This window comes from Silurus aristotelis (assembly GCF_946808225.1).
Source record: "Silurus aristotelis genome assembly, chromosome: 10".
In the NCBI taxonomy this organism is placed as follows: Eukaryota; Metazoa; Chordata; class Actinopteri; order Siluriformes; family Siluridae; genus Silurus; species Silurus aristotelis.
In genome coordinates this window covers 1,117,924-1,127,923 of record NC_139583.1, presented here as the reverse complement: position 1 = coordinate 1,127,923, position 10,000 = coordinate 1,117,924, and positions in this window count along the sequence as shown.

The following is a 10,000-nucleotide window of genomic DNA, read 5'->3' as shown; positions in this document are numbered from 1 at the left end:
CTCATATACTGCTGTAACATCAAACGTCATTATTTTCTAAATAAAAGTAATTAAAAAAAATTTTATATTTTACTAGGAATAATGAAATCAGTAAAACAAATGATCTCAAGATTTAATAATAATAAAAAATGACCTGCAAATTTTTACAAACTTGTAATTTACATGAACTGCATTAGTAATGTGAACTATATGGAGAGCACTGGAGGCATGGGCATGGAATTTTCCCTTCACTCTTGAACCAAGAGTCCCAAAACTGTTCCAGCATGACAAAATCCTGCTCCATGAAGATCTGCCTTCCATGGTTGGAGTGGAAGATCTCCTGCTCTAGAGCTCCAACTCTCCAACTCACAAAGCACACACCGATCTTACGCTCAGGTGTCCACAAACTTTTATGGATTACTGATAAGTGGTTATATTTATACCTGTGATTATTTTTATTATATCAGTTATATAAATATACACATATAATTATACATTATGTACAGATTCCAGCATATTAACATCATAATCTTGTGTATTAATAAAATGTTGTTTAACAATAACATTATGAAATCAGATTATTGATTCCCAAATAGCGGATTAGGGATTAAATATTGTAATAACACTATTTACACAAAAATGTTGGATAGACATAAATTCTATGTTCATGAATATTTATTGATTTCTAGAATAGTTCAATGCAACAATATAAGTATTATATAAATACAAATACAAAATGACTTCATATAAATAGAAATAGTTCTTTATCATAATAAACTCAATGTGTTTTTCAAGGTTTTTACAGTAGAAATATTTTATAGAAATTTTTAATACTTTTCATTTATTGTCTGTAGTATTTAGGGTGAATATGTTACAGACAGGTTCAGACGGTAATTAGTTCCCTATGATTATTAATTTTTTATATTTGATAGTATAATTTATATATAGTGCATGTGCAGAACTTGTGTACAGTAGTGTAAATTAAACATCTATAATAAAGAATATAAAAATATATTTTTTGTATTATAGAGGTTTGTTATAACTATAAAAAAACTATAATAAGAATATATATATAACAACACATTTATGAATCTTTTTTTAAAATGCAAACTATTATAACTATATTATAGATTATTATATATGATATTTAATGTATTATATATGTTATTTGATGTATTATATATGATATTTGATGTATTATATATGATATTTGATGTATTATATATGATATTTAATGTATTATATATGATATTTGATGTATTATATATGATATTTAATGTATTATATATGATATTTAATGTAATATATATGATATTTAATGTATTATATATGATATTTGATGTATTATATATGATATTTGATGTATTATATATGATATTTGATGTATTATATATATGATATTTGATGTATTATATATGATATTTGATGTATTATATATGATATTTGATGTATTATATATGATATTTGATGTATTATATATGATATTTAATGTATTATATATGATATTTGATGTATTATATATGATATTTGATGTATTATATATGATATTTGATGTATTATATATGATATTTGATGTATTATATATGATATTTAATGTATTATATATGATATTTGATGTATTATATATGATATTTAATGTATTATATATGATATTTGATGTATTATATATGATATTTGATGTATTATATATGATATTTGATGTATTATATATATGATATTTGATGTATTATATATGATATTTGATGTATTATATATGATATTTGATGTATTATATATGATATTTGATGTATTATATATGATATTTGATGTATTATATATGATATTTGATGTATTATATATGATATTTGATGTATTATATATGATATTTAATGTATTATATATGATATTTGATGTATTATATATGATATTTAATGTATTATATATGATATTTGATGTATTATATATGATATTTGATGTATTATATATATGATATTTGATGTATTATATATGATATTTAATGTATTATATATGATATTTAATGTATTATATATGATATTTGATGTATTATATATGATATTTGATGTATTATATATATGATATTTGATGTATTATATATGATATTTAATGTATTATATATGATATTTAATGTATTATATATGATATTTGATGTATTATATATGATATTTGATGTATTATATATATGATATTTGATGTATTATATATGATATTTGATGTATTATATATATGATATTTGATGTATTATATATGATATTTGATGTATTATATATGATATTTGATGTATTATATATATGATATTTGATGTATTATATATGATATTTGATGTATTATATATGATATTTGACGTATTATATATGATATTTGATGTATTATATATGATATTTGATGTATTATATATATGATATTTGATGTATTATATATGATATTTAATGTATTATATATGATATTTAATGTATTATATATGATATTTGATGTATTATATATGATATTTGATGTATTATATATGATATTTAATGTATTATATATGATATTTGATGTATTATATATGATATTTGATGTATTATATATGATATTTGATGTATTATATATATGATATTTGATGTATTATATATGATATTTGATGTATTATATATGATATTTGATGTATTATATATGATATTTGATGTATTATATATGATATTTGATGTATTATATATGATATTTGATGTATTATATATGATATTTAATGTATTATATATGATATTTGATGTATTATATATGATATTTGATGTATTATATATGATATTTGATGTATTATATATGATATTTAATGTATTATATATGATATTTGATGTATTATATATGATATTTAATGTATTATATATGATATTTGATGTATTATATATGATATTTGATGTATTATATATGATATTTGATGTATTATATATATGATATTTGATGTATTATATATGATATTTAATGTATTATATATGATATTTAATGTATTATATATGATATTTGATGTATTATATATGATATTTGATGTATTATATATATGATATTTGATGTATTATATATGATATTTGATGTATTATATATGATATTTGATGTATTATATATGATATTTGATGTATTATATATATGATATTTGATGTATTATATATGATATTTAATGTATTATATATGATATTTAATGTATTATATATGATATTTGATGTATTATATATGATATTTGATGTATTATATATGATATTTGATGTATTATATATATGATATTTGATGTATTATATATGATATTTGATGTATTATATATGATATTTAATGTATTATATGTTATTTGATGTATTATATATGATATTTAATGTATTATATATGATATTTGATGTATTATATATGATATTTAATGTATTATATATGATATTTGATGTATTATATATGATATTTAATGTATTATATATGATATTTGATGTATTATATATGATATTTGATGTATTATATATGATATTTGATGTATTATATGTTATTTGATGTATTATATATGATATTTGATGTATTATATATGATATTTGATGTATTATATATGATATTTGATGTATTATATATGATATTTAATGTATTATATATGATATTTGATGTATTATATATGATATTTGATGTATTATATATGATATTTGATGTATTATATATGATATTTAATGTATTATATATGATATTTAATGTATTATATATGATATTTGATGTATTATATATGATATTTAATGTATTATATATGATATTTGATGTATTATATATGATATTTGATGTATTATATATATGATATTTGATGTATTATATATGATATTTGATGTATTAAATATGATATTTGATGTATTATATATGATATTTGATGTATTATATATGATATTTAATGTATTATATGTTATTTGATGTATTATATATGATATTTGATGTATTATATATGACATTTGATGTATTATATATGATATTTGATGTATTATATATGATATTTAATGTATTATATATGATATTTGATGTATTATATATGATATTTGATGTATTATATATGATATTTGATGTATTATATATGATATTTAATGTATTATATATGATATTTGATGTATTATATATGATATTTAATGTATTATATATGATATTTGATGTATTATATATGATATTTAATGTATTATATATGATATTTGATGTATTATATATGATATTTAATGTATTATATATGATATATGATGTATTATATATGATATTTAATGTATTATATATGATATTTGATGTATTATATATGATATTTGATGTATTATATATGATATTTGATGCATTATATATGATATTTGATGTATTATATATGATATTTGATGTATTATATATATGATATTTGATGCATTATATATGATATTTGATGTATTATATATGATATTTGATGTATTATATATATGATATTTGATGCATTATATATGATATTTGATGCATTATATATGATATTTGATGTATTATATATGATATTTAATGTATTATATATGATATATGATGTATTATATATGATATTTAATGTATTATATATGATATTTGATGTATTATATATGATATTTGATGTATTATATATGATATTTGATGCATTATATATGATATTTGATGTATTATATATGATATTTGATGTATTATATATATGATATTTGATGCATTATATATGATATTTGATGTATTATATATGATATTTGATGTATTATATATATGATATTTGATGCATTATATATGATATTTGATGCATTATATATGATATTTGATGTATTATATATGATATTTGATGCATTATATATGATATTTAATGTATTATATATGATATTTGATGCATTATATATGATATTTAATGTATTATATATGATATTTAATGTATTATATATGATATTTGATGTATTATATATATTTAATGTATTATATATGATATTTGATGTATTATATATGATATTTAATGTATTATATATGATATTTAATGTATTATATATGATATTTGATGTATTATATATGATATTTAATGTATTATATATGATATTTAATGTATTATATATGATATTTGATGTATTATATATGATATTTAATGTATTATATATGATATTTGATGTATTATATATGATATTTGATGTATTATATATGATATTTGATGTATTATATATGATATTTAATGTATTATATATGATATTTGATGTATTATATATGATATTTAATGTATTATATATGATATTTGATGTATTATATATGTTATTTGATGTATTATATATGATATTTGATGTATTATATATGATATTTGATGTATTATATATGATATTTGATGTATTATATATGATATTTAATGTATTATATATGATATTTGATGTATTATATATGATATTTGATGTATTATATATGATATTTAATGTATTATATATGATATTTAATGTATTATATATGATATTTGATGTATTATATATGATATTTAATGTATTATATATGATATTTAATGTATTATATATGATATTTGATGTATTATATATGATATTTAATGTATTATATATGATATTTGATGTATTATATATGATATTTGATGTATTATATATGATATTTAATGTATTATATATGATATTTAATGTATTATATATGATATTTGATGTATTATATATGATATTTGATGTATTATATATGATATTTGATGTATTATATATGATATTTGATGTATTATATATGATATTTAATGTATTATATATGATATTTGATGTATTATATATGATATTTGATGTATTTTATATGATATTTGATGTATTATATATGATATTTGATGTATTATATATGATATTTGATGTATTATATATGATATTTAATGTATTATATATGTTATTTGATGTATTATATATGATATTTGATGTATTATATATGATATTTGATGTATTATATATGTTATTTGATGTATTATATATGATATTTAATGTATTATATATGACATTTGATGTATTATATATGACATTTGATGTATTATATATGATATTTGATGTATTATATATGATATTTGATGTATTATATATGATATTTGATGTATTATATATGATATTTAATGTATTATATATGATATTTGATGTATTATATATGATATTTAATGTATTATATATGTTATTTGATGTATTATATATGATATTTGATGTATTATATATGATATTTGATGTATTATATATGATATTTAATGTATTATATATGTTATTTGATGTATTATATATGATATTTAATGTATTATATATGTTATTTGATGTATTATATATGATATTTAATGTATTATATATGATATTTGATGTATTATATATGATATTTAATGTATTATATATGTTATTTGATGTATTATATATGATATTTGATGTATTATATATGATATTTAATGTATTATATATGATATTTGATGTATTATATATGATATTTGATGTATTATATATGATATTTGATGTATTTTATATGATATTTGATGTATTATATATGATATTTGATGTATTATATATGATATTTGATGTATTATATATGATATTTGATGTATTATATATGATATTTAATGTATTATATATGATATTTAATGTATTATATATGATATTTGATGTATTATATATGATATTTGATGTATTATATATGATATTTAATGTATTATATATGATATTTGATGTATTATATATGTTATTTGATGTATTATATATGATATTTAATGTATTATATATGATATTTGATGTATTATATATGATATTTGATGTATTTTATATGATATTTAATGTATTATATATGATATTTGATGTATTATATATGATATTTGATGTATTTTATATGATATTTAATGTATTATATATGATATTTGATGTATTATATATGATATTTGATGTATTATATATGATATTTAATGTATTATATATGATATTTGATGTATTATATATGTTATTTGATGTATTATATATGATATTTAATGTATTATATATGATATTTGATGTATTATATATGATATTTAATGTATTATATATGATATTTGATGTATTATATATGATATTTAATGTATTATATATGATATTTGATGTATTATATATGATATTTAATGTATTATATATGATATTTAATGTATTATATATGATATTTGATGTATTATATATGATATTTAATGTATTATATATGATATTTGATGTATTATATATGATATTTGATGTATTATATATGATATTTAATGTATTATATATGATATTTGATGTATTATATATGATATTTAATGTATTATATATGTTATTTGATGTATTATATATGATATTTGATGTATTATATATGATATTTGATGTATTATATATGTTATTTGATGTATTATATATGATATTTAATGTATTATATATGATATTTGATGTATTATATATGTTATTTGATGTATTATATATGATATTTAATGTATTATATATGATATTTAATGTATTATATATGATATTTGATGTATTATATATGATATTTGATGTATTATATATGATATTTAATGTATTATATATGATATTTGATGTATTATATATGATATTTAATGTATTATATATGATATTTGATGTATTATATATGATATTTAATGTATTATATATGTTATTTGATGTATTATATATGATATTTGATGTATTATATATGATATTTAATGTATTATATATGATATTTGATGTATTATATATGATATTTAATGTATTATATATGATATTTGATGTATTATATATGATATTTAATGTATTATATATGATATTTGATGTATTATATATGATATTTAATGTATTATATATGATATTTGATGTATTATATATGTTATTTGATGTATTATATATGATATTTAATGTATTATATATGATATTTGATGTATTATATATGATATTTGATGTATTATATATGTTATTTGATGTATTATATATGATATTTAATGTATTATATATGATATTTGATGTATTATATATGTTATTTGATGTATTATATATGATATTTAATGTATTATATATGATATTTAATGTATTATATATGATATTTGATGTATTATATATGATATTTGATGTATTATATATGATATTTAATGTATTATATATGATATTTGATGTATTATATATGATATTTAATGTATTATATATGATATTTGATGTATTATATATGATATTTAATGTATTATATATGTTATTTGATGTATTATATATGATATTTGATGTATTATATATGATATTTAATGTATTATATATGATATTTGATGTATTATATATGATATTTAATGTATTATATATGTTATTTGATGTATTATATATGATATTTAATGTATTATATATGATATTTATATTTATAATCAGTGCTCTGGAAGAAAATGGAAAGGGGAGGGGGAAATGGGCGTGGCCAACAAGAGGAACGCCCCGCCTACACTTTAAACTCCTACAAGGCGCGCTCGCGTATTTCCTGGATTGGTCACATGACCTTGACCACGTGACCCCGGGGAGGGGGAGGGGGAGGGCTGACTCAGCTGCGTCGTCACGCAGGCGAAAGCGCGTCAGTCGGGGAGTCGCAGCAGTATGAGAGATCCACCTTCCGCTGCTGCTGCTGGAGCGGAGACACCGGAGAAACGCTGCTCCAACCGGGCTTCCCTCAGTGCGCTCACCCGCAGCGCCGCCGATAGATGGCTGAAAACCGCGCAACACCTCCGCCTCAGTCCGCCCGGTGAAGAGAATGGTACGTGCCGCGGGTATATTATATATACTGTATATGTATATATATATATATGTGTGTGTGTGTGTGTGTGTGTGTGTGTGTGTGTGTGTGTGTGTGTGTGTGTGTGTGTGTATGGGGGGGGAGGGCGGTCTGTTCCGGTGTGTGTTTTTTCCTTATTCCTATCTCTGAGTTGCTTCACGCGGACTGACATTAGCTTAGCATAGGTCTTTAGTTGTCCTGTAATCACTTTATATATATAAACACACACACACTTTAACTCCTGTGTGTTAACAGCACATATAAACACCCCTACACGTGTACACACTTCATCCCCCCCCCCCGGTATAAACACTCCGGGGCTCCGCGGGGCTCGGGCGCGCGCTCCCGGCGCTGAGGGGAGCAGAGCGGAGCGGCACAGATGTCAGTTAGCCTGAGGCTAAATGCTAAAGCTAACCGTGTGTGTTAGCAGGAGGAGCGGCGGCTCTGTCTCCTCCTCCCCCCTGAGACAGAGAAAGATATGTCCGGTCAGGACTCCCGGCCCCCAGTGCGCTTTGTGTTCTCATACCTGTCAGAAATGAAATCCCCAGCCGGCTTTCCCTCACACCTGCCCCGGGTCTCACTCCGCAATCCTCCCTGTCAGTCCTGTGCGATATCACCGGGATATACCGCGATACTGAACAAGTCATACCGCGGTACTGAAATACAGCTTTACAGAAATAAACACTTTATTATTATTATTATTATTATTATTATTAATCTAAACCCTTAAGGAAAGTAATTAAAAGTGATTTAAAAAGGAACAACTTTATAAATAATTTTACACATTTTATAACTTTTGACATTAAAATCACTTTAAATCTACAACATATTTTATTTCAGTTTGTTCAATAAAATATAATGTAATGCACAATAATATAAAAAAGTCAGTCTGAAAAGTATTTATTTATTTAATTTGGCACATTTTGTAGAGAAGATTGTGGTTATTCGTTATTAAATAGCGAAGATGTGAAGTTTATCATGGGTTTTTTTCTTCACTCAGCATTTTATTGATAATAAACTAAACATCATATTGTGCTTAAAGTATTTAAACAGTAAAAACGATCTTTGTGTCGTCTGCTGATTTGTTCCTCTCTGTCCTGTTTCTGAGTTTCTGCTCCGCTGTGTACTGAGAGATCATGATATTGTTCCTGACACCATGGTGGTGATGATGGTGGTGTTGTTGTTGAGGTGTGAGGTTGCAGTTAATCAGGTTGTAATCGTAGTTTATGTTCAGAATGAAGCTCTGGATATGAAGTAAGGACGTTAGTCAGAGCTGGTTACACCATGCTCCACCATGCTC